Raw genomic sequence first — 27,383 nt, 5'->3', positions numbered from 1 at the left:
GAGGACAACTCTCCTGGTAGAAGGGAGTAACCTCGTTAGGAGATAATAAGAGCTCTGAGCACCGGTGCTAACGTTGCAGAAGCCCAGATTAAGTCCGGGGCCCAGTATCGTACTGGGGAGGCATCTGGATGTAGAGTGCAGAGGCAAGTCCAGCATAAGGCTGGGGCCCGGTTTCGTGCTGGGGAGGCAGCTGGCTCTGGTTACTGGATTAAGTCCAGCGTAAGGCCGGGGCCCGGTTTCGTGCTGGGGAGGCGGCTGGCTCTGGTTGCATTGTTGGTGGCCACCTTGTGTTTGTTATCTGGTGTCTGCGTTGCTCTTTGTGTGCTCTGTTGGCTCCCAGTGTACTTTTCTGTGATCATGGGACAAACAACTTCTACTCCTTTATCTCTTATGATTAACCACTTCTCTGATTTCAAGTCTAGAGCTCAGAATCTTTCGTTACTGGTGAAGAAGAGCAAACTGGTGATTTTCTGTTCCGCCGAGTGGCCCACCTTTGACGTCGGATGGCCACAAGAAGGAACCTTCAATCCCCAAATTATCCAGGCAGTTAAAGAGAGGGTGCTTTCCCCTAGTCCTGCTGGGTACCCAGATCAGACTCCCTACATTCTGGTCTGGCAGGATCTAGTGAGAAACCCACCGGAATGGCTAAACCCTTTGTTCTCGCTCCTTCTAAACCTCCTAAACCTCCCCGTCCCTCTTCCCCGACTCCAACCTTGCTAAACCCACAGGTGCTAGTTATGAAAGCTTCTGAAGAAAAAGGAGAAAAACAGGACGAAAAACGACCTAAGCCGGTGTTCCAGGAATCTTCTTCTCTGTATCCTAATCTGATAGATCTGGAAACCGAATTGTTCCCACCCCCATATGCAGATCCACATCTGCCCTTGCTTCCACAGGTTCCACAGGTTTCATCGGGAGAAGCCCAGAGGAGAGCCGAACCCTCAGCTCCTCCCAGGGAAAGGGGCCCCGCCCAGGGAACTCGGGGAAGAACAAGGGAAGTGGCCAGCACAGCGGAAGAAGAAGGCCCGGAAATTCCCTCCTCCACTGTTCATGCGTTTCCAGTCCGGGCGGGGCCAGCCAGAGAGGGCGTGGAACGGACATATCAGTATTGGCCCTTTTCCACTAGTGATTTGTACAGTTGGAAAACTCAGACTTCCTCTTTCTCTGAAAAAACTGCAGGGTCTTATTGATCTTTTAGAATCTATCCTCTTTACTCACAACCCCCCTTGGGATGATTGTCAGCAACTGTTACAGGTGCTTTTCACTACAGAGGAGCACGAGCAAATCCTGTTAGAAGCTCGGAAGAACGTGCCGGGGGTAGATGGGAGGCCCACAGTACAGCCTAACCTCATTGAGGAGGGGTTCCCCTTGGTGCGACCCCACTGGGACTTCGAACGCACTAAAGGTAGGGAGCGTCTCCGAGTGTACCGTCAGACTCTCGTGGCTGGCCTTTGAGCGGCCGCCAGAAAGCCAACTAATTTGGCCAAGGTAAATTCAGTGAGGCAAGAGCCAAATGAGAGCCCGGCAGCCTTCCTTGAAAGGATAATGGAAGTTTTAAGACAGTATACTCCTATGGACCCACAGGCAGATGAGTCTCGAGCAGCAGTTATGCTAGCATTTGTGAATCAGGCAGCCCCCGATACTAGGAAAAAGTTACAAAAGATAGAGAGGCTGGATGAACAGTTCCTGCAAGATCTAGTGAGGGCAGCAGAGAGAGTTTTCAATCATAGAGAGACCCCAGAGGAGAGAGAGGACCGCATTAGAAGGGAAGAAAAAAATAAAAAATTTAGAGCTGAAGAAAACCATAAGAACCAAAAAGAGCTGGCTCAGATATTTTTCGCTGGAGTTAAAAACAAAAATAGGTTCCAAAAAGGAAAAAAGCTAGACTCAAAGACTGAAGAAAAACCTGCAAGGCGTAAGCTTGAAAAGAACCAATGTGCGTTTTGTAAAGAGATTAGACATTGAAAAGATAAATGCCCTAAGAAAAACCTAAAAGAGGGGCCCCAAAATCCCAAGAACGAGACTCCCTCCCCAGACAGTCATATCCTCTACGCGGGTGAGGATAGCGACTAGGGTGGTCAGGGCTCGAAGCCCCTCCCCGAGTCCTGGGTAACTATAAATGTGGAAGGGAAACCGGTTGGCTTCATGGTGGATACGGGAGCTCAGTACTCAGTCTTAAACCAAAGAGATGGACCCATGTCTAAGAAAAGTAGCTGGGTGCAGGGAGCAACTGGGACTAAGCAATATGGATGGACTACAAAACGGCATGTAAACTTGGGGGCCCACCAAGTGACCCATTCCTTTCTGGTGATACCTGAGTGTCCAGTGCCCTTGCTGGGAATAGATTTACTGTCTAAAGTAAATGCCCAAATTCATTTCGACCACGGGCAAGTGTCAGTTTTAGATGGAACCGGGCATCCTCTTCAGGTCTTGTCTCTGGCATTAAAGGATGAATACAGACTGTACTTGCCAGAGGCCCCAGCGACAATAAGTCCCGAAGTACAGCCATGGGTTTGGAGATACCCTCAGGCCTGGGCTGAAACAGCAGGAATGGGACTGGCCAAACAGAGGCCCCCTATTATTGTGGAACTGAAAGCCAATGCCACACCGGTGAGAGTGCAGCAGTATCCCATGAGTCAAGAGGCTCGGCAAGGAATTACTCCTCACATACAACACCTCCTAGGTGCTGGGGTCTTGAGAAAGTGCCGGTCCCCATGGAACACTCCCCTGCTTCCTGTAAAGAAGCCTGGGGGGACTGATTTTAGACTGGTTCAAGATCTACGAGAAGTCAACAAATGGGTGAGTGATATTCATCCTATGGTTCCTAATCCTTATACATTGCTAAGCAACTTGCCTCCAAACTACATTTGGTATACTGTTTTAGATTTAAAAGATGCCTTTTTCAGTTTGCCTCTTGCCCCTGCAAGCCAAGAGATCTTTGCCTTCGAATGGCAGGAAGACGGTGGTCAGACCCCTGTGCAGCTGACATGGACTCGCTTACCACAGGGTTTCAAAAACTCGCCCACGTTATTTAATGAGGCCCTGGATGAAGACCTCCGTGAGTATCGGATTGAACACCCTACCATTGTTTTATTACAATATGTTGATGACCTCATGCTGGCAGCGGCTACAGAGAAAGAGTGCCAAGAGGCAACAGGTGACCTTCTCCAAACCTTGGGGACTTTAGGTTACAGGGCCAGTGCCAAAAAGGCCCAGATTGCCAAGCAAGAGGTTACATACCTCGGTTATAAGATAAAGCAGGGCCAGAGGTGGCTAACACAGGCTATGAAAGAAACCATCCTCCAGATCCCTGAGCCGGCTAACCCTAGACAAGTGAGAGAATTTCTGGGAACTGTGGAATATTGCAGATTATGGATCTTGGGGTTTTCAGAAAAGGCCAGGCCCCTGTATGAAGGGACCAAAGAAAACAATGACTGGAAATGGACTGAGTCAATGAAAATGGCCTTTCAGGATCTCAGGCGTGCCTTGCTGGAAGCTCCTGCCCTTGCCCTTCCTGACCCATCTAAGCCTTTCCAATTATTTATAGATGAAAAGCGAGGGATAGGAAAAGGGGTACTAACACAGAAGTGGGGACCTTGGAAGCATCCCATAGCTTACCTTTCCAAGAAATTGGACCCAGTGGCAGCCGGATGGCCACCTTGCCTCTGAATCATCGCGGCCACCGTGCTCCTAGTCCATGATGCTGATAAACTGACTTATGGACAGAGACTCTTGGTCTACACTCCTCATGCTATAGAGAGAGTTCTGAAACAACCCCTGGGTAAATGGATTTCCAATGCCCACTTGACTCACTACCAGGCCCTGCTACTTGACACCTCACGGATTCATTTTCAAACGCCCTGCACTCTAAACCCAGCTACTCTTTTGCCCAATCCGGAGGGGGATAGTCCCCTCCACGATTGCAATGAGATACTGGCTGGAGTAACGGCAATATGGAAGGACTTAGCAGATACGCCACTGGATAACAGTGAGCTAATATGGTTTACAGATGGAAGCAGTTATGTAAAAGATGGACAGAGATGGGCGGGGGCCGCAGTGGTAGATGATTCTGGATGGACGATATGGGCGGAGACTCTTTCCCTAGACACCTCAGCACAAAGAGCAGAGTTAATTGCCCTGATTCAAGCTTTAGAGAGAGCTAAAGAAAAAAAAAAAAAAACTATCTTTACTGACAGTCGCTATGCTTTTGGCACGGTACACATCCAGGGCCCGATATATCAGGAACGGGGGTTTCTGACAGCTGAAGGAAAAGAGATTAAAAACTTGCCAGAGATCCGTCGACTTCTGGAGGCTGTGCAGTTGCCTCGGGCTGTGTCAATAGTACATGTACCTGGACATCAAAAAGGGGACAGCCCCACGGCACGAGGAAATCGTGCCGCAGATCTGGCAGCTCGAAAAGCGGCTGATGAAGATTTTATTACTCAGGTGTTGGCGATCTGACTTCCACCCCCAGGTATGGGAACTTTGCCCCCAACCCCTGAGTATTCATCCACAGACCTTGCCTGGATCCAGGAACGCCCCAACCTCCAAAAAGGAGAGGATAAATGGTACCGAGACTCCGATGGTTACCTGATACTCCCTGCTCAGTTGGGACGGCAACTGTGTGAGCATCTACACTCATCTACTCATCTGAGAGAGAAAAAGACTCTGATGCTTTTTCAAACTGCGCGCCTGCGATTCCCCCGGCACCAAACAACTATGAAGAACATAGTACATGCTTGTAAGGCATGTCAACAGATGAGGCCAGGAAAGAGGCAACACGCAGGACTGAGGTATTGGGAAAAAGGGCCAGGGCAGCACTGGGAAATAGATTTCACTGAGGTAAGGCCAGGCAAGTATGGTTACCAGTACTTGTTAGTGTTGGTAGATACCTTCTCAGGGTGGGTAGAAGCTTTTCCTACTAAGGGAAAAACTGCAATGGTAGTGGCTAAAAAGATTTTAGAAGAAATAGTTCCCAGGTTTGGCCTGCCAGTGACTGTTGGCTCTGATAATGGACCTGCTTTTGTGAGCCAAATAGTTCAGAGCCTTGCCCTAGCTCTGGGGACCAAATGAAAATTACATTGTAAATACAGCCCACAGAGCTCGGGGCAAGTTAAAAAATTGAATCGGACCCTAAAAAAAAAAAAAAAAAAACAACTTTAACTAAATTGGCTATAGAGACTGGCGGGGACTGGGTGACTCTCCTTCCCTTCGCCCTCTTTCGCGCACGTAATACTCCTTATCAGCTTAATCTGACCCCATTTGAAATTCTATATGGGCGACCTCCCCCTGTATGTCCAATATTTGAAGGAAAAACTTCCACCTTCTACTTTGGGACAATTCCAGGAGGCCTTGATGGCTTTGGGCAAAGTGCATTCTCGTGTCTGGAAACTGCTCCGGGAAATACATGAGGGTCAAAACAAGGGGACTATCCCCTCACATAACATCAGCCCCAGAGATTGGGTGTGGGTCAAAAGGCACCACACCAAGGCACTAGAACCTAAATGGAAGGGTCCTTATGTTGTTCTTCTTACCACCCCAACTGCCCTAAAGGTAGACGGTATCAGGCCTTGGGTGCATTGCAACCACGTACGCCCAGCTACTTCAGCAGAGCAGGAAGACACTAAAAAAGAATGGGAAGCATCTCTGCACCCGTCCAACCCCCTGAGGCTGGAGCTCCAGCGTCGTCAACAGGACCAAGGCAACTCGTCTGGACCATCTTATGGATGACCATGTTATTCTGCTCCAAAGCTGCCAGCGTGAACCCGCACCAACCCGTCAAAATCACCTGGAAACTGCAAAATGGACTAACACGTGAGATGCTTAACTCCACCACCGCAATACATCCACCAAATACTTGGTGGCCAGACTTATACTTTGACCTTAAGCCAGTGGTGAATGTACCCTGGAAGAGGGGCAAGCTCCGGAATCATGCATTCTGGGCATGTCCAGGTGCGCCCAGGCATAACTGGAAGATCTGTGGGGGGATACAGGACTCTTGTTGTAAATCTTGGGACTGTGTAACTTCTAATGATGGGTCGGAGACTCCAGGGTATAGACGGTGGGATGTAGGAAATCGGGACTTGCTTAACTTCTCATTTGTAGGACCCGTACCTCTGTACTCCGATTGGGAAAAGGATCATAACTTTGCCCAGGTAAAAATAAGGTTTAACATTGACAAAGCAAAAAAAAAAAAAAAAAAAAGGCCTGGGTCAATGGGATATCATGGGGGCTTCAGACCAAAACTGACTGGTTCCCATACCGGGAATATTATAATGGGATCATTGTTGTGAGTCAAGTTTTAAAACTGGTACAAATGTATAGTATCGGTCCAAACCCCGTTGAACAGGTCCATGCAACTCTCTACCCGACAACCTCCCTATCTACATCCCAGGGACCAACAAAAGACCCAGAGGCGGGCCCCCTTGCTAAACTTGGACAAACAGATCCACTATAGAAATTAGTAAAGGCAGCTTATGCTACCTTAAATCAAACCCATCCTGAGGCAACTAAATCCTGTTGGTTATGTTACAACTTAATTCCCCCTTATTACGAGACAGTAGGCCTCAACGCCTCTTACGACCTGGCCAATGGCACTGATCCTCCCCAATGTTGATGGGGAAAATGAAAAGTAGGCCTTACAATGAGAGAGATATGGGGAAAAGGGTTATGTATGGGCAAGATATTATCAGAGAGGTCTCCACTGTGTGTGCATGTCATTGAGCCTACGGACTTGCCCATAGCCAGGTGGCTAATACCACGGATGGGAGGTTGGTGGGTCTGTTCACATATGGGGCTGACTCCATGCTTACACAGCTCAATCTTTGACCCTAAAAAAAAAATTCTGTGTTATGGTGGCTGTGATACCAAAGATACTGTATTGACCAGAAAAAGCTGTATATGATTATTGGGCCCACAAATTGACTCTTAATCAACAAAAAAGAGCTTATAAAGTTAAGAGAGAGCCCATTACTGCCATAACCATAGCAACTATGTTCGGTCTGGGAATGGCCAGGGCCGGAACTGGAATAGCAGCTCTGTCCATGCAAAGTCAAGGATTTAACTCTTTAAGGGCGGCCATAGATAAAGACATTACCCATATAGAATAATCTATTAGTCATTTAAAATCATCTTTAACTTCACTATCTGAAGTGGTCCTGCAAAACAGGGATGGTTTAAATCTTGGTTTCAACAATCCCCTTGGCTGACTACCTTAATCTCCACCTTGCTAGGACCCCTGCTAGTACTTTTACTAATGCTTACCTTTGGCCCATGTATTATCAATAGACTTGTAGCCTTTGTAAAGGAATGCATAAATACAGTACAGCTGTTTGTGCTTCGACAACAATATCAAACTGTGTCTCAGGACCGAGAGGAAGATTCCTCTATATGATCTAAGGACAGGGGGGAATGTTAGGGACGGGCTCTAGGACCTGAGTCATGTTTACCAGAAAGAGACAGGATATACGCTCATCCTGCCTGGCCAATCATGTAACGCCAGCTACTCCTGTAACTGAGACAAAGAACTGCCTGTATATAAGCCGCCATACTCCTTTGTTCGGGGCTCTTGACTGATTCCACTACGTTGGATGAGGCTTGAGCCCTAGCGCGCTAGAAATAAACTTCCCTTCTTGCTTTTGCATTACTGTGGTGGACTTGTTCACTCTCATGGTTGGATCGGAGATACGGGCTGGGAGCATAACACAAGGTATTCTCAAATAGCCCAGCCCCTATTTGAGCTCCTGGCAGGGCCTGAAGAAAATCCAGTAAGTTGGATTGAGAAACAGCAGAAAGCCTTTGAGGAGCTAAGACTAGCAATCACCTCTGCCCCCGCCTTGGGATTGCCAGACCTCACCAAACCATTCACTATATATGTGACTGAGAAAGATAAAACAGCCATGGGGGTTTTAACTCAAAACTTTGGGAACGTGGGACAGGCCGATAGCTTACCTTTCAAAGCAACTTGATAACATTGCCACCAGGTAGCCTAGATGTCTGCAGGCAGTGGCTGCAGTCGCTCTACTGTACGTGAAGCCACAAAGCTGACTTTCGGCCAGGACCTGATCATAAAAGTCCCACATGAAGTTAACTCCTTCCCTCGAGGAGACCCCCACAAATGGCTGTCAAATTCCCAGATTATTCAATACCAGGGACTTCTATAAAACCCCAACCTCCATATCGAGCCTTGCTGGGGTTTAAACTTAGCAACGCTTCTCCCAACAGGAGAAGGTGAACCTACCCACAGTTGGAAGGAAGTCTTAGAGGAGGTCTATGCTAGCCATCCAGACCTCTGAGACAGGCCAATTTCAAATCCTGACTGGACTCTGTATACCGATGGCACCAGCCTGGTAAAGCTAGGAAAGCGACTGTCAGGCTATGCTGTAGTCACAGAGAGGACTGTTATTGAGGCTGGCTCCTTACCACAGCACTGGTCAGCCCATTGAGCAGAGTTATGGGCCTTAGTCCGGGCACTGCAATTGTCAAAGGGTAAGAGCGTGAACGTCCACACCGACTCCCGGTGTGCTTTTGCTACAGTCCACGTACATGGGGCCCTATACCAGGAGAGAGGCCTTCTAACGGCCAATGGAAAGGACATTAAGAATAAGGAGGAGATCCTGACTCTGCTAGACGCTGTCTAGAGCCCCACAGAGGTAGCAATCATGCACTGCCGTGGGCACCAGAAGGACACACCCCACAGGCTCAAGGAAATAGGCTGGCTGATGAGACCACCAGACGGGCAGCCAAGGACAGAAAGGAATCCGGGGAAATCCCCATGAGAACATTTGTCCTAGCTGAGCTACCCGAGCTGGCCCTAGACTCCCCGACACACACTGAGGCTCAAAACCAACTAGCTGAAGCAGAGGGAGCCACCAAAACAGACAAAGGATGGTGGGAGCTACCAGGTGGTAAGCTACTAGTGCCTGAAAAGATGGCCCCTCTCTGGTGAGCCAAGCTCATCATATGACTCACCTCAGTTCAGTTCAGTTCAGTCGCTCAGTCATGTCCAACTCTTTGCAACAGCATGAATTGCAGCACGTCAGGCCTCCCTGTCCATCATCAACACCAGGAGTTCACTCAGACTCATGTCCATCAAGTCAGTGATGCCATCCAGCCATCTCATCCTCGGTTGTCCCCTTCTCCTCCTGCCCTCAATCCCTCCCAGCATCAGAGTCTTTTCCAATGAGTCAATTCTTAGCATGAGGTGGCCAAAGTATTGGAGTTTCAGCTTCAGCATCATTCCTTCCAAAGAACACCCAGGGATGATCTCCTTCAGAATGGACTGGTTGGATCTCCTTGCAGTCCAAGAGACTCTCAAGAGTCTTCTCCAAAACCACAGTTCAAAAGCATCAATTCTTTGGCGCTCAGCTTTCTTCACAGTCCAATTCTCACATCCATACGTGACCACTGGAAAAACCATAGACTTGACTAGATGGACCTTTGTTGGCAAAGTAATGTCTCTGCTTTTAAATATGCTATCTAGGTTGGTCATAACTTTACTTCCAAGGAGTAAGCGTCTTTTAATTTCATGGCTGCAGTCACCATCTGCAGTGATTTTGGAGCCCCCCAAAATAAAGTCTGACACTGTTTCCACTGTTTCCTCATCAATTTCCCATGAAGTGATGGGACCAGAAGCCATGATCTTCGTTTTCTGAATGTTGAGCTTTAAGCCAACTTTTTTACTCTCCTCTTTCATTTTCATCAAGAGGCTTTTTAGTTCCTCTTCACTTTCTGTCACAAGGGTGGTGTCATCTGCATATCTGAGGTTATTGATATTTCTTCAACAACACTACGCAACAATTTCAACATAACAGGAGACTCTACACATGGACATCACCAGATGGTCAATACCGAAATCAGATTGATTATATTCCTTGCAGCCAAAGATGGAGAAACTCTATACAGTCAGCAAAAACAAGACCAAGAGCTGACTGTGGCTCAGATCATGAGCTCCTTATTGCCAAATTCAGGCTTAAATTGAAGAAAGTAGGGAAAACCACTAGACCACTCAGGTATGACCTAAATCAAATCCCTTATGATTATACAGTGAAAGTGAGAAATAGATCTGATAGATAGAGTGCCTGATAAACTATGGCCGGAGAATTGTGACATTGTACAGGAGACAGGGATCAAGACCATCCCCATGGAAAAGAAATGCAAAAAAGCAAAATGGCTGTCTGAGGAGGCCTTACAAATACATGTGAAAAGAAGAGAAGCAAAAAGCAAAGGGGAAAAGGAAAGATATAAGCATCTGAATGCAGAGTTCCAAAGAATAGCAAGGAGAGATAAGAAAGCCTTTCTCAGGAATCAGTGCAAAGAAATAGTGGAAAACAACAGAATGGGAAAGACTAGAGATCTCTTCAAGAAAATTAGAAATCTTGGGAACATTTCATGGAAAGATAGGCTCAATAAAGAACCGAAATTGTATGGACCTAACAGAAGCAGAAGAAATTAAGAAGAGATGGCAAGAATACACAGAAGAACTGTACAAAAGAGATCTTCACGACCCAGATAATCACGATGGTGTGATCACTCACCTAGAACCAGATAATCTAGAATGTGAAGACAAGTGGGCCTTGGGAAGCATCGCTATGAACAAAGCTAGTGGAGGTGATGGAATCCCAGTTGAGCTATTTCAAATCCTGAATGATGATGCTATGAAAGTGCTGCACTCAATACGTCAGCAAATTTGGAAAACTCAGCAGTGGCCACTGCAAAAGGTCAGTTTTCATTCCAGTCACAAAGAAAGGCAATGTCAAAAAATGCTCAAACTACTGCTCAGTTGCAATCATCTCACATGCTAGTAAAGTAATGCTCAAAATTCTCCAAGCCAGGCTTCAGCAATATGTGAACCGTGAACTTCCTGATGTTCAAGTTGGCTTTCAAAAAGGCAGAGGAACCAGAGATCAAATTGCCAACATCTGCTGGATCATGGAAAAAGCAAGAGAGTTCCAGAAAAACATCTCTTTCTGCTTTATTGACTATGCCAAAGCCTTTGACTGTGTGGATCACAATAAACTGTGGAAAATTCTGAAAGAGATGGGAATACCACACTCCCTGACCTGCCTCTTGAGAAACCTATATGCAGGTCAGAAAGCAGCAGTTAGAAGTGGACATGGAACAACAGACTGGTTCCAAATAGGAAAAGGAGGACGTCAAGGCTGTATATTGTCACCCTGCTTATTTAACTTATATGCAGAGTACATCAGAGAAACACTGGACTGAATGAAGCACAAGCTGGAATCAAGATTGCTGGGAGAAATATCAATCACCTCAGATATGCAGATAACACCACCATTATGGCAGAAAGCAAGGAAGAACTAAAGAGCCTCTTGATGAAAGTGAAAGAAGAAAGTGAAAAAGTTGGCTTAAAGCTGAACATTCAGAAAACTAAGATCCTGGTAACTGGTCCGATCACTTCATGGCAGATAGATGGGGAAATAGTGGTTGACTATATTTATCTGGGCTCCAAAATCACTGAAGAAGATGATTGTAGCCATGAAATTAAAACGCACTTACTCCTTGGAAGGAAAGTTATGACCAACCTAGGCAGCATATTAAAAAGTAGACATTACTTGTCAACAAAGGTCCGTCTAGTCAAGGCTATAGTTTTTCCAGTAGTCATGTATGGATGTGAGAGTTGAACTGTGAAGAAAGCTGAGTGCTGAAGAATTAATGCTTTTGAACTGTGGTGTTGGAGAAGACTCTTGAGAGTCCCTTGGATGGCAAGGAGATCCAACCAGCCCATCCTAAAGGAAATCAGTTCTGAGTGTTCATTGATAGGACTGATGTTGAAGTTGAAACTCCAATACTTTGGCCACCTGATGCGAAGAGCTGACTCATTGGGAAAGACCATGACACTGGGAAAGATCGAGGGCAGGAGGAGAAGGGGGCAACAGAGGATGAGAAGGTTGGATGGCATCACAGACTCAATGGACATAGGTTTGTGTGAACTCTGGGAGTTGCTGATGGACAGGGAGGTCTGGCATGCTGGGGTTCATGGGATCACAAAGAGTTTACATTACTGAGCAACTTTCACGTCACTTGATTAGTGACAAGTATTACCTCAATATATTATGTTAAAGGTTGAGATTTTTGTATTATATCTTTTTTCTAACCTACCACGAACTAATATATTTCTAATTGCTTTTGTTGTTGTTTTGGCGGTAAGTCGTGTCCAACTCTTTGTGATCCCATGAAGCGTAGCCCATTAGGCTCTTCTGTCTATGGGATTTCACAGGAAAAATACTGAACTCAGTTGCCATTTCCTTCTCCTGGGGATCTTCTTGACCCAATGTCGATCCCGTGTCTCCTGCATTGGCAGGAGAATTCTTTACCACTGAACTACCAAAGAGGCCCAGCCATTTGTAAAATATAAGATAAATTACCAAAGAAATGAAGAAAACAAGCAGTTCAAATCCAGTTTTTAATGATTAGCTTTATACAACTAGAACTGCTTTGCCACATTGCTCTAAGGTTTCTGAGCAGTTACTCTCCCACTCTGTACTTTGTCAGGAACCAGTAACAGGCAGGTTGTGGACAACGCAGGTCCTCAGACCACACAGGAGCCACACTGCCCCAGTATATAAAGTGCTCCCTCGTTCTTTACTTTAAGGGGGCTGTGAGGTGAAGGTCACAGAACCCTGGTGGACGGCTGAGTGGTGTACCTGGGTCAGTGGGGCCCTATCTTTGCCCTGATACCCAGTAGGATGAAGAGCTCTGGGAAGGGAAGGACATGTCTGAAGTCACATAGCTGGGAGGCGGCCAATACAGGACTGGTCTCAGCTCTCATCCAGGGCTCTTCCAACTGTTCTTGAGAGGACCCTGGAAATGACTGCTAGATGCACCTTCATGAAGGAGGGGTGGTCCCAGCTGCACAGTTGCCTGCATAGAGGCAGTGGCTTTGGAGCCCCCAAAATAAACCCTGTCACTTTTTCTTCTGTTTACCCATCTATTTGCCAAGAAGTGTTGGGACTGGATGCCATGATCTTCGTTTTCTGAATGTTGAGCTGTATGCCAGCTTTTTCATCTCTTTCATTTTCATTAAGAGGCTCCTTAGTTCTTCACATTCTGCCATAAGGGTGGTGTCATCTGCATATCTGAGGTTATTGGTATTTCTCCCAACAATCTTGATTCCAGCTTGTGCTTCATCCAGCCCAGGAATTCTCATGATGTACCCTGCATATAAGTTAAATGAGCAGGATAACAATATGCAGCCTTGCCGTACTCCTTTCTCGATTTGGAACCAGTCTGTTGTTCCATGTCCAATTCTAACTGTTGCTTTTTGACATAAATACAGATTTCTCAGAAGGCAGGTCAGGTGGTTGGTATTCCCAACTCTTGAAGAAATTTCCACAGTTTGATGTGATCCACACGGTCAAAGCCTCCAGGATAGTCAATGAAGGAGAAGCAGATGTTTTTCTGGAACTGGCTTTTTTTTTTTTTTTTTTCGATGATCCAACAGATGTTGGGAATTTGATTCCAGTTTCCTCTGCTTTTTCTAAATCTAGCTTGAACATCTGGAGTTCACAGTTCACGTACTGCTGAAGCCTGGCTTGGAGAATATTGAGTATTACTTTGAAAGTGTGTGAGATGAGTGTAATTTGTGGTGTTTGAACATTCTTTGGATTGCCTTTCAGTGGGATTGGAATGAAAACTGACTTTTCCAGTCCTGTGGCACCTGCTTTGTTTGTAGTGATGCTTCCTAAGGCCCACTTGACTTTGTTTTCCAGAATGTTTGGCTGTAGGTGAGTGATCACACCACCGTGGTTATGTGGGTCATGAAGATCTTTTTTGGATAGTTCTTCTGTGTTTTTCTTGCCACTTCTGTTTAATATCTTCTGCTTCTGTTAGGTCCATACCATTACTGTCATTTACAGTTCCCATCTTTGATGAAATGATATCACTCTATACACCAGCAAATAAGGTGTCTGACTACACGGAGAGCCAGAGAAGATATGTATCTGGACATTGCATATATTCTGCTCAGAGTCTACGTTGGTGCTACAGTTTTGAGCAAAGCCTGGCACTACTGCTCTTTAGCTTGTGCAATCACATACCCAGCAGTCCCTCTGGCTTACGAGTCTGTGGGAGGAATAAGGGCACAGGGACAGGGACCAGTGAGAATGTTGTCATCACAGTCCATCCAAGGGGCTGGCTGTGGTGGTGGAAAACAGCTTTCCATCGCGAGATATTTAAATCAACAAAAGAAATGAGCATGAGCTTGATGAAATGATATTTAATGACTTGTAAACATTTTCAAATATACTCACTACCATGAGGAAAGCACTGTAACCACAATGAAATTTCCAAGGCATCTAGGCCATCAGCCATGAAAGGCAGAGGCATAAGCACTGGATGACCAGGATAGTCCCTGTGTGACCACTTTGCAAAGCTCTGTGGCTATGTGGAGACCGCAGCCTGGGAAGGTGAGGGGAAGTCAAGTTCAGTTTTAGACAGGCTGCGATGGAGGTGCCAAGCAGACTGTGAGTGAGGATGCCAAGTACTCACCTACATAGTCAAATCTGGAGCTTGTGGTGAAATCCAGGCTAGAGATACAGTTTGGAAGTGTTCGTCCTGTAGACAGACTCCATGGCCATGAGCCTGGAGGAGGTCTCTGAGGCGGGGAGGATGGAAAGAAGAGAGAAGGTCCAAGGACTGAGGGAACAGAAGGGCCCTGAAACACTTAGCCCGGTGAAGGGTAAGAGACTCTATGGAGACCCAGAGGCAGACGGAGGGGCAGGAGGGAAACCAGGAGAGTGTGGTGTCCACAGACCAAGTGGCTTCAAGGTGGAGGGAAGAAACAGTTGTGTCTGAGGCTGCTGAAAGGTCAAATGAGAGCTGAGAATTGATCACTGGATTCAGCAGTGTGAAGGCCAGTGGTGAACTTGTCAAGGGCAGTTCCATGGAACAGTGGCATCTGAAGTCTGGAAGAGGGAGGACAGAATGGAGGAGAGGCTATGGAAATCAGACAGCTCTTCCATGAGTTTTGCTGTCCAGGCAAGCTGAGGAAAAGGCAGCCAGAGAGGACATAGTGGGGCCTGGAGATATTTATATGGTAGCTCATGGTTCTTATTTGCAAAGGGGAACCATGGACCTGGCAGGTGAAAGGAGACAATTACTGCCGCCAAGTAGTTGTGTAAGTGTAAAGAGTGCAGGATTGCCCTATACTTGCTGCTTCAATTGCCCAGTAGTGGGCAAGATTTGAGCAAAGGTGATCTGGCAGATAATGTATTGCCTGAAGAGTCCACTGCACTTCTCTTTCTCTGTAGTAAGTTTCATCCAGGCCAGATGATTTTAAATATTTCGCCTAGGATACTGTTCCCTGCCAGGGTAGATGCCATGGGACTCTACGGCTGGCTGGATACCCATCCCCCACCCCACCCTCACAAATGCTTAACAAGCTCTGGCAGCAACAAAACCCAGCAGGTGTCTCAGACCACAGCAGAGCTCAGAGAAGCCTCCAGAGGAAGCAGAGGAATCAGCATGGTGGAGTTTGCACCTTTGTTTGTGCCACTGGAACGCAGGCTGCAGACCTTCGCGGTCCTGCAGTTGATCTTTTACTTGGCCCTGCGTAAGGAAAGCTGAGATGGATTTGGGAGGCCATGGGCACCTGCTACTTTGGGTGCACATGGTGAATTGATGGGGAAAGATACAGGTCCTAAGGTGGATGCTGAGCTCAGTGCCTGGGGATCACCTGGGATGAGGGACATCTGGCTCACAGGGCGTTGGGGGAGATTTGCCAACAAGAGTGTGTCTGACTGTCCCTGCCCACCTCAGCCCAGCCTGGGACCTAGTAATATCCAGAGGAGGACAGAGAGTCAAGTAACCTTGGGCCTGGAGCTAGAAGGAGGGGGCTGAGAAAAGGCATCCAGACCCTCTGATGCCAGGAACAGTAGCTTGTACCTTGACTCTTATCTCAAGGGCAAAGGGGATCCCCCAGAGGACTTTAGGTACAGGAGTGACAAGGTCCAATCTGTGGGAGACAAGCTGTAATTCAGGGATCTTCTGTGTTGGGGTGTTGGAGGAGAGAGATGACAGGGAGCAGTTGTTAGCAAATCAGATTTGGGTCTGCTTGTGGGAACACAGCAAAGCTCCTATACTGACACTTGGTTGTGGTGAAAGAAAGTGTAGGCTTTATTGCAGGGGCCATGGAAGGAGTCCAGAGAGTTAAGGCTCAAAATACTTGAAACCCCTTTAATTACCAGGGAACAGTGTCTAGAGACTGGGTGAGGTAGAGGTGCATGATCAGCTCCCAGAGAATCGTCTGATTGCTTGGTGGTGAGGTAACTTGGAGTCATCATCATCAACCTACTGGAGGCCTCTGGTCTGAGTCTATGGACTGGTGAGCAACTTCTTCCACCTGCTAGGAGTTCAGTATCTGCAAAACAGCTCAGTGATGAGTCTCAATATTATCTATGGCTCTTGGGAGCAAACTAAAAGTGTTTGAATTTATGGAATGGTTAAAGTGTTCTTTATTTTCTTGCTTGACTGTTTTCTGTGCTTATGATTTCTCTTTAGTTCAGTTCAGTTCAGCTCAGTCGGTCAGTTGTGTCTGACTCTTTGCGACTCCATGAATTGCAGCATGCCAGGCCTCCCTGTCCATCATCAACTCCCGGAGTTCACTCAAACTCACGTCCATCGAGTCGGTGATGCCATCCAGCCGTCTCATCCTCTGTCGTCCCCTTCTCCTCCTGCCCTCAATCCCTCCCAGCATCAGAGTCTTTTCCAATGAGTCAACTCTTCGTATGAGGTAGCCAAAGTATTGGAGTTTCAGCTTTAGCATTATTCCTTCCAAAGAAATCCCAGGGCTGATCTCCTTCAGAATGAACTGGTTGGATCTCCTTGCAGTCCAAGGGACTTTCAAGAGTTTTCTCCAACACCACAGTTCAAAAGTATCAATTCTTTGGCACTCAGCTGTCTTCACAGTCCAATTCTCACATCCATACATGACTACTGGAAAAACCATAGCCTTGACTAGACGGACCTTAGTCTGCAAAGAAATGTCTCTGCTTTTGAATATGCTATCTAGGTTGGTCGTAACTTTACTTCCAAGGAGTAAGCGTCTTTTAATTTCATGGCTGCAATCAGCATCTGCAGTGATTTTACAGCCCCCCAAAATTAAGTCTGACACTGTTTCCCCATCAATTTCCCACGAAGTGATGGGACCAGATGCCATGATCTTCGTTTTCTGAATGTTCAGCTTTAAGCCAACTTTTTCGCTCTCCTCTTTCACTTTCATCAAGAGGCTTTTTAGTTTCTCTTCACTTTCTGCCATAAGGGTGGAGTCATCTGCATATCTGAGGTTATTGATATTTCTCCCGGCAACCTTGATTCCAGCTTGTGCTTCTTCCAGCCCAGCGTTTCTCATGATGTACTCTGCATATAAGTTAAATAAGCAGGGTGGCAATATATAGCCTTGACGTTCTCCTTTTCCTGTTTGGAACCAGTCTGCTGTTCCATGTCCAGTTCTAACTGTTGCTTTCTGACTTGCATACAGGTTTCTCAAGAGGCAGGTCAGGTGGTCTGATATTCCCACAGTGAATTTTCCACAGTTTATTGTGATCCACACAGTCAAAGGCTTTGGCATAGTCAATAAAGCAGAAATAGATGTGTTTCTGGAGCTCTCTTGCTTTTTCCATGATCCAGTGGATGTTGGCAATTTGATCTCTGGTTCCTCTGCCTTTTCCAAAACCAGCTTGAACATCTGGAATTTCATGGTTCACATATTGCTGAAGCCTGACTTGGAGAATTTTGAGCATTACTTTACTAGCATGTGAGATGAGTGCAACTGGGTTGTAGTTTGAGCATTCTTTAGCATTGCCTTTCTTTGGGATTGGAATGAAAACTGACCTTTTCCAGTCCTGTGGCCACTGCTGAGTTTTCCAAATTTGCTGGCATATTGAGAGCAGCACTTTCACAGCATCATCTTTCAAGATTTGAAATAGCTCAAGTGGAATTCCATCACCTCCACTAGCTTTGTTTGTAGTGATGCTTTCTAAGGCCCACTTGACTTTACATCTGGCTCTAGGTGAGTGATCATACCATCATGATTATCTGGGTCATGAAGATCTCTTTTGTACAGTTCTTTTGTGTATTCTTGCCACCTCTTCTTAATATCTTCTCTTAATAATTTTATGTTTGAAATTTGGCGAAGTCTTAGGAAGCTGAAGATTTTCGACAAATAGGAGGCAGGCAAAGGACATGAGGGATCTTTCCAGGAAGGCAGCATAGATCCGGCTCAATTACAATGTCTCAGTCTACTACAGGGGTCACCATGTAGACCCGTGAGTGAAAACCGGCCCATGACTGTTTTTGTGTCTGTACAGCTCATGAATGAAATATTGTTTTTGCGTATTAAATGCTTGCATTTTAAATGATTTTGTGCCCATGCAATATCTTCCAAGTTTCCTCTTGAATCACAGTGTCTGAAATACTTACAATCTGACTTTCAAAAGGATTACTTACCCTGCACTAGGGAGACTGGCATTGGGTAGAGAGAAGGGGCTCTTTTTCAAAGATATTAGAAGATTAATCTACAAGGCAGAATGTACAAGGCTTGAGGAAAGCAAGTTTTTCCAGGAGGCCAGTAAACATTGCACATATGGTGAACAGATGGTACTTGCTGGCCTAGCGCAGCTGTTTGGGCAGGGGTGAAGATGTGGCCTGAAAAGTCAACAAGGACAGGTACTGAGGACTCAGGCCCCAGCAACAAATTCTTTCCAGTGGGTTACTTGTTTAATCTGTTTCTTTCCTCTTCTCTGTAATTCACACACTCACATAGGAAGGTAGCTAGGTTCAGTTCACTCAGTCGTGTCCAACTCTTTGTGACTCCATGGACTTCAGCACACCAGGCCTCCCTGTCCATCACCAGCTCCCAGAGTTTACCCAAACTCATGTCCATTGAGTCAGTGGTGCCATCCAGCCATCGCATCCTCTGTCATTCCCTTCTCTTTCCAGCCTTCAATCTTCCAATTATCAGGGTCTTTACAAATGAGTCAGCTCTTTGTGGCCAAAGTCTTGGAGTTTCAGTTTCAATATCAGTCCTTCCAATGAATATTGAGGACTGATTTTATTTAAGATGGACTGGTTGAATCTCCTTGCAGTCCAAGGGACTCTCAAGAGTCTTCTCCAACACCACACTTCAAAAGCATCAATTCTTCTGTACTCAGCTTTCTTTATAGTCCAAATCTCACATCCATACATGACTACTGGAAAAACCATAGCCTTGACTAGATGGGCCTTTAATGGCAAAGTAATGACTCTCCTTTTTAATATGCTGTCTAGGTTGGTCTTAACTTTTCTTCCAAGGAGTAAGCATCTTTTAATTTGATGGCTGCAGTTACCATCTACAGTGATTTTGGAGCCCCCCCAAATAAAGCCAGCCATCGTTTCCACTGTTTCCCCATCTATTTGCCATGAAGTGATGGGACTGGATGCCATGATCTTAGTTTTCTGAATGTTGAGCTTTAAGTCAATTTTTTCACTCTCCTCTTTCACGTTCATCAAGAGGCTCTTTAGTTCTTCACTTCCTGCCATCAGGGTGGTGTCATCTGCATATCTGAGGTTATCAGGGAGTGATGAGGATGTGAGAATGAGGGAGATGTTTAGATGGGGGAGTTTCTGATCAAGTAGAAATGCTCACAGTTTTAAATTCTTTTTTCTGACTGAAAAACAAATACATGCTATTTTAACACATCGAAACAAAATGTGCGTCCTAAAAGTCAAAGATTTACCCCAAATCCTACCTTACAATGAACTGCTATTAACAACTGGTTTTATTCTCTCTACCTGGATTGAAGAAGGAGCAGGAAGGTAAGATCCTTTCAAATAGCTAGTGTTGTTCCCATCTGCATCTCCATCTCCTAGAAGAGTTAATGTTGATAAATGCTTGATGAATGAATGAGTGAATGTTGGGATCATGATATGGACATAATAGTAGAATTGAAACCACCCCTCATCCTACTAGCTTTCTGTATGAGGTTAGCTAACCTGAGTATCCTCTCTGGTCTCAGTATATTGGGATTATACATCTTTCCTTCCTGGCATTATGAGGGGAAAGCAGGTGTTTCCTTGCTTAGGGACTGAAGATATACCCAAGTTAGGATTTTGCCTCCTGACAGTAGCTAAATGAGAGGCCAGAGTGAGGGAGATCTTTAGATGGGGGAGTTCTTTCTGATTAAGTAGAAATGTCCACATTTTAAAATTCTTTTTTCTGACTGAAAAAAAAATACATGCTATTTTAACACACCAAAACAAAATGTGTGTTCTAAAAGTCAAGGATTTCCCCCAAATCCTACCCTACAATGAGCTGCTATTAACAACTTGGTTTTATTCTCTCGACCTGGATGGAAGTTCTAATTTCTGGGTACAGAGGTTCAGTTTAGGAAGATGAAAAGAGTTCTGAGATGAAGGCTGGTATAGTTACACAAAAAAGTGAATTAATTTAATTACACCAAATTGCCTCTCAAAAATCATTTTGAGTATATGTCCGTGAGAGGGACTGCTCAGTTAAGTTCAGTTCAGTAGCTCAGTCATGTCTGACTCTAGGCGACCCCATGAGTTGCAGCACGCCAGGCCTCCCTGTCCATCACCAACTCCTGGAGTTCACTCAAACTCATGTCCATCGAGTCGGTGATGCCATCCAGCCATCTCATCCTCTGTCGTCCCCTTCTCTTCCTGCCCCCAGTCCCTCCCAGCATCAGAGTCTTTTCCAATGAGTCAACTCTTCGCATGAGGTGGCCAAAATATTGGAGTTTTGGCTTTAACATCATTCCTTCCAGTGAACACCCAGGACTGATCTCCTTTAGATTGAACTGGTTGGATCTCCTTGCAGTCCAAGGGACTCCCAAGAATCTTCTCCAACACCACACTTCAAAAGCATCAATTCTTCTGTACTCAGCTTTCTTCACAGTCCAACTCTCATATCCATACATGACTACTGGAAAAACCATAGCCTTGACTAGACAGACCTTAGTCGGCAAAGAAGTGTCTCTGCTTTTGAATATGCTGTCTAGGTTGGTCATAACTTTACTTCCAAGGAGCAAGCGTCTTTTAATTTCATGGCTGCAGTCACCATCTGCAGTGATTTTGGAGCCCCCAAAATAAAGTCTGACACTGTTTCCCCATCTATTTCCCATGAAGTGATGGGACCGGATGCCATGATCTTCATTTTCTGAATGTTGAGCTTTAAGCCAACTTTTCACTCTCCTCTTTCACTTTCATCAAGAGGCTTTTTAGTTTCTCTACACTTTCTGCCATACAGTATTCTAGTAGTTTTATAAGAAATCTCCATACTGTTCTCCATAAGGCCTCTGTCATGAGCCCATAATTTGGAAAGATACGATCTCCTCAGTGTTCATAACAGCACATTTACAATATCTAGGACATGGAAGCCACCTAAATATCCATTAGAGCAATGCATAAAGAAGACACCATAATACAGGCAATGGAATATTACTCCGTCATAAAAAGGAACATATGAACGTCATTTTCAGCAACATGTATGAACCTAGAGATTGTCAAACTGAGAAAAGATAATCAAAGAAAGACAAATATCACATGATATCACTTATATGCAGAATCATAAAACAGGTACAGAAGTACTTATTTACAAAATAGAAGTAGGAAAAACCCTATGGTTACCAGGGGATAAGGGGGATGGATTAAATGGGAAATTTGGATTGACAGATAACACCACTGTATATATCCATTCAGTTCAGTTCAGTCGCTCAGTCATGTCTGACTCTTTGAGACCCCATGAAACACAGCACGCCAGGCCTCCCTATCCATCATCAGCTCCCAGAGTTTACACAAACTCATGTCGATCGAGTCAGCCATGCCATCCAGCCATCTCATCCTCTGTCACTCCCTTCTCCTCCTGCCTCCAATCCCTCCCAGCATCAGAGTCTTTTCCAATGAGTCAACTCTTCGCATGAGGTAGCCAAAGTATTGGAGTTTCAGCTTCAGCATCAATCCTTCCAAGGAACACCCAGGACTGATCTCCTTTAGGATGGACTGGTTGGATCTCCTTGCAGTCCAAGGGACTTTCAAGAGTTTTCTCCAACACCACAGTTCAAAAGCATGAATTCTTTGGCACTCAGCTGTCTTCACAGTTCAACTCTCACATCATACATAACTACTTGAAAAACCATAGCTTCGACTAGACAGACCTTTGTTGACAAAGTAATGTCTCTGCTTTTTTGAATATGCTATCTAGGTTGGTCATAACTTTTCTTCCAAGGAGTAAGTGTCTTTTAATTTCATGGCTGCAATAACTATCTGCAGTGAGTTTGGAGCCCCAAAATAAAGTCTGACACTGTTTCCACTGTTTCCCCATCAATTTCCCATGAAGTGATGGGACCAGATGCCAAGATCTTTGTTTTCTGAATGTTGAGCTCTAAGTCAAATTTTCACTCTCCTCTTTCACTTTCATCAAGAGGCTTTTTAGTTCCTCTTCACTTTTGTCATCTGCATATCTGAGGTTATTGATATTTCTCCCGGCAATCTGGATTCCAGCTTGTGCTTCTTCTAGCCCAGCGTTTCTCATGATGTACTCTGCATATAAGTTAAATAAACAGAGTGACAAATACAGCCTTGACGTACTCCTTTTCCTATTTGGAACCAGTCTGTTGTTCCATGTCCAGTTCTATCTGTTGCTTCCTGACCAGCATACAGGTTTCTCAAGAGGCAGGTCAGGTGGTCTGGTATGCCTATATCTTCCTGAGCACTGGAGCATCTTAATGCACCCTATGGGCTTCCTATAGAGGTAATGGTAGAGAATCAGGCAGTGATGACAATTGATTCACCCTCATCCTGAAGATCAGTCCAGGAGCTGGGTTTCTGCATAAGATTTCATTATCCAGAGAAGCAGTGTCTACAGAGGCCAAGGCCTGAGCAGGGGTGCAGTGCTGTGGGCAGGCTGTGACCTGGTGTCAGGAAGTGCTGCAGACTTGACAGGACACCTCCCTGACCCATCTCCACCCACACCTGCGGGCATCACTAGAGACTTCATGGCCCTCCTCCCAACCTCTACCTTCAGCGTCCTGGGGTCTCTTACACTGAGTCACAGGGACTCAGAGATCCAGCTCTTTACCCAGGACAGAACTCCAGATGCCACAAAACTTGGTGAGAGGCTCACTCCCTCTTGTGCTGGCTCCTTCTTTCTAGTCAGGAGCTGTCCCTTCATATAGGACATTGGCTTGCCTCCAGTCTTCTTCCCAGGAGTACTATCTCTGCCTTGGGCAGGGGTCTTTCCTTCCCAGGCAGGTGGCCTTGGTCATCATTTCATGGGAGTGTTCTCTCCCTCTTCATTGCATAGTCTCCCAGAGCATCTCCTCTGCTCCATGCTTCCGTTGGGGTCAAGGATACTCAGACAGGCCATCCCTCATCACAGGACACTCACATGGGGTATGATAGCACTTGGGCACAGGGGACAGGTAGAAGACGTCAACACAGAAACTCAACAGGGAGACCGGAGCAGGGGTGGGGAGGTACCAGGTGCAGCCCCGATTCACCAAATTGCTGTCCCTGCAGCTGGTCTAGACTGCCGAGCTGGACCCCTCACGGAACTACCTCACTGGCTTCCACCCTCATGGGTGCCTTGCCACCGGAGCTTTTACCAACCTGTGCATGGAGGGCACAGGCTTCTCCTCTGTTTTCCCAGGCATCCACTCGCTTCTGATGATGCTGCACTGGGGTTTCTGGGCCCCGGTCTTCAGGGATTACATCATGTCAGAGGGTGAGTCCTGTCACTCTTTCTATCCCAGGAAGAGGAGTGCTGAAGGATTGAGGAAGCGTTTTAAGGAAGGCGGCCAATTGTTCTCTACTTCTTCCAAGTGAATGTGTAGTAGACAAGGAGATGAGACCCAAAGAGGCATTTCCCACAGCTCTGTGCTCAGTGATGGCCTTGGTGGGAGAATTGGGAAAAGGGGTAACACTCAGTGCCTGTTATCAGGGGACTCCCAGTTGGGGAGTAGGGGAGAGCCCAAGTCACATACTCCTGAACCATGCTTGCCCCCTTCACACTGTACGTGACTGCTTTCCTCTCTCCCCAGGCCTGGTCTTAGGCAAGGAGAGTGCTGCTCACATTCTGAGCAGGAAAGGAGGTGGCAACCTGCTGTCCATTGTCACTGGGGGCATCCAGGAGTCACTGAATGCCAGGTCTGGAGCCTACAAGCTGGTGTTGCAGAACCGAAAGGGCTTCATCAGGCTCACCCTGATGCACAGGTATTGGGGAGAGGGCTCGGGGTTCAACTGGAGATTGGCAAGGATTGTAGTTTAGAGGGAAGACTGCAGAGGCAAATGCAGATCCTATTTTGGCAGGCAGCATCTCCATTCATTAACAATGAACATTGTATGTTGGTGATAGACGCACTGTCTCAGGCCCACATACCCAGAGAAGATTCTAGAAGGAAGATTTTGTAGCTAAAAGAATTAAGTCTCAAAGGTCATATTGTTGAAAGGTTGCGTTACATCTGAGATATAGGAACTCTGGGAGAATGGAGCTTAGGACATAATTTAAAGCTATTCTCCTATCTTTAAACATCTGTGAAGAATACTAAGCTAACTGGAAGAGATTTTCCCAGAAAGTCTGCAGATGTTTTATATCTGGGAGAACTCTCAGCAGTATTCTGTTTTGTCTTATGATCCTGTAAACAGAAAGGGTTAATCTTGAACTTGTGCTGGACCTGTTTCTGTGACTTTAACCCTCATCGTGCAGCTTTTGTTAGTGTAGGAAGGCATAATGGGCTTCCTAAGGGAGATAACCTGAGTTGCCCACCTGTAAAGGACTGTAAGGAAGTGAAACTAACACATTCCTCTGCCCGATGCTCGCCATTCTATTAGACATTTGCAAGGATCAAATAGTCTGTTTAGTTTGTTTCCTCACCTATATCCCAATCTATGATCCATAAAGAACTTGGCAATCAGCCCTTCAGGATGGTTGTTTGGAGGCACTAGCCTGCCGTTTTCTTGGTCATCCACTCCGAATAAAGTCCTTTCCTCATCCCAACACTTCGTCTCAGATTCACAGGCCTATCTTATGGCAAGCAGAGAGAGCATGGACTCAGAAACAATCCCAGTGCCAGTTACTGGCCCTGAGAAGAGCCATGACCTGCTTGAAGTTATAAAAGAAGCCCTGGCCGGTCTGGGAGACACCTGAGGCCTCCTACTTTTGTCCCAGGGCTCTGTCCTCTGTTCCAGTTCCTGCTCACTAGGTCCCTTCAGGAGGCTAGGGGACCAGCTTATGCCATCTTGCCCCTCCATGCGCCCTCTCTCCTGTCTCCCTCTATGGCAGCTCTGATGCCAATCTTCTCCTTTGGGGAGAATGACATCTATGAGCAGGTTGAGAACTCTCCTGGTTCCTGGTTGCGGTGGTTTCAGGACCAACTTCACAAGAGCACTAGAGGTTCCATCCCGCTCTTCTATGGCCGTGGAGTCTTCCAGTACAGCTTTGGTCTTGTGCCCTACCACTGACCCATCACCACTGTGGGTGAGCCTAGACCCGGGCTGGGAGGGGAAGGGCTATAGAGTAAGAGGCCTGGGCTTGTGTTGCAAGGAGACCTGGACCAATACACCCTTGACTTTGTGGAGCACACTTTCTAGTGTGTGAAATAGACACACCATCAAGTAAGCCTGTGAAAGGCAGTCTAGAATGAGAAGAGTAACAGGGACACAAAAGTCAGTAGCCACTACAGCTTACTGAGACACTGCAGTGTCTCAGACACTGCACTGGCTCCTTATATGCAGCGGCATGTTTTTCCCAACAACTTGTGAGGTAGGACTCTCATCCCTATTTTATTGCTTGCAGACCCTGATCCACAGAGCGATCCCCCTGCCTTCCAATAGGAATACCCTGTCTTTGATAACAGAGTTGGGTTTGTTAAGAGTATTTGACTTTTTATTATGCAAGACAAGGCGGGTTTAATTCTGACCACAGGGTCTAATGACAGTAATTGGAAAAGGTGGATACAAGACCATGGCAGTTCCGTTAGATCTGTGTGTAAAGTAGCAATCAGCAGTCTCTGAAGGAGAGCCAGAGGGATTTCCTTATAAATAATGGGCATGGGCTTTAGTCCATAGACTTAGCACCATCTTTCAACTATTTGCTTTCTTCTTGAATTTCAACTAGGTTCCAATGGCAGAACTAATAGAGGTGTTCATCTCGACTCACCCAGTCATTTCTTTGTTGAGTACAGGCAACCTCCTCTCCCAAACTTGCTTTGCATTGTGTGGTGATATTCTCATGAATGTTTATAGTGCTGCTGCCTCAGGACCATTCACAAGAGAAGAAGACATGGTAGCTGCTTTTTGATCCACCACCTCCCACAGAGACAGTCTCTTCCAGTCACGGCATCTGAGACTCCCAGATCCACCTTTCCCTGAGGTTAAGAGCCCATCCTCAGGGCTTACACCCTGGTACTGATTTTTTCCTGGCTATGTGACCTTCAACATGTTATTTAACCTTCCTGTGGCTCATTTCCTCAGCAGTCAAACAGGAATCAAACCAAATTATATCCCCACATAATTGTTAGGATAACATAAGAGATAATGCATGCAAATGCCTGCTGGCTGTGCTGTTGATATACAGATTGTTGAAGCTGACCTAACATCTTAGAATCTATAATGCAAAATAGAATTGAATGGGAGGGATTTAGAAGTGCTTACCTACTCAGATGACCACTGTAGTGGGAATACCAAGGTCCTGCACCTTCAGTGGTTCGGCTCTGAGCCACCTCTCACCTCTGAGTCTTGCACTGGGGAATCCCATCGAGGTGCAGAAGACACTGCACCCCTCTCAAGAGGAAGTGGGCGGGCTGCACCGCGCTACATGAAGGAGCTGGAAAATCTCTTTGAAGTCCACAAGCTCAAGTACAACGTCCCCAGAGACCAGCACTTGGAGATCTGCTAAACCCCACACAGAGAAGAGGCTCCTCCAAAAGGCAGGGCTGGCATTAGGAAGGATGGAGGGAGGTGCTGTGGTCTCAGAAGGCTTCCTGCAGGTGTCTGTTGAACACATCTGCAAGAGCCTTCACTGACCCCATGCCGGTCTTTGGGTCACAGCTGGCTCCTGGGAGAGGAGACCAGACTCTGGCATCAGTGATTTGCTCTCCTGCTGTGACTCCTCTGTAATGGGTCCTCTTCATGTCCGCCCACCTGAGAAATGGGAGAGATGCTGGGAGAGAAAGGTGTCTGTCTGTGTCCTTTGTGATCCTGTCACTCAATGAGCAGGACAAAGAGCTGCTCCAGTGAGCAGGTTTCTCTTCCTCTGCCTTGAGTGATAGCAAAGAAGCCACCAGCAAGTACAAGGCTTTCTCCAGAAGCTCCTCCAGTCAAAACTTCCTGATTCAACCAGGCACTTTTGAGTTTCTGAGTCATCTGGGCCCCAG

The 27,383-nt window shown here is 46.2% G+C and overlaps 1 pseudogene; it reads left to right on the top strand.

The window, feature by feature from the left end:
- Window positions 4,343–26,905, top strand: LOC102175226 (annotated as a pseudogene).

The sequence above is a fragment of the Capra hircus genome, chromosome 15 (genome assembly GCF_001704415.2).
Source record: "Capra hircus breed San Clemente chromosome 15, ASM170441v1, whole genome shotgun sequence".
Classification (NCBI taxonomy): Eukaryota; Metazoa; Chordata; class Mammalia; order Artiodactyla; family Bovidae; genus Capra; species Capra hircus.
This window is presented reverse-complemented; position numbering and strand designations above follow the sequence as displayed.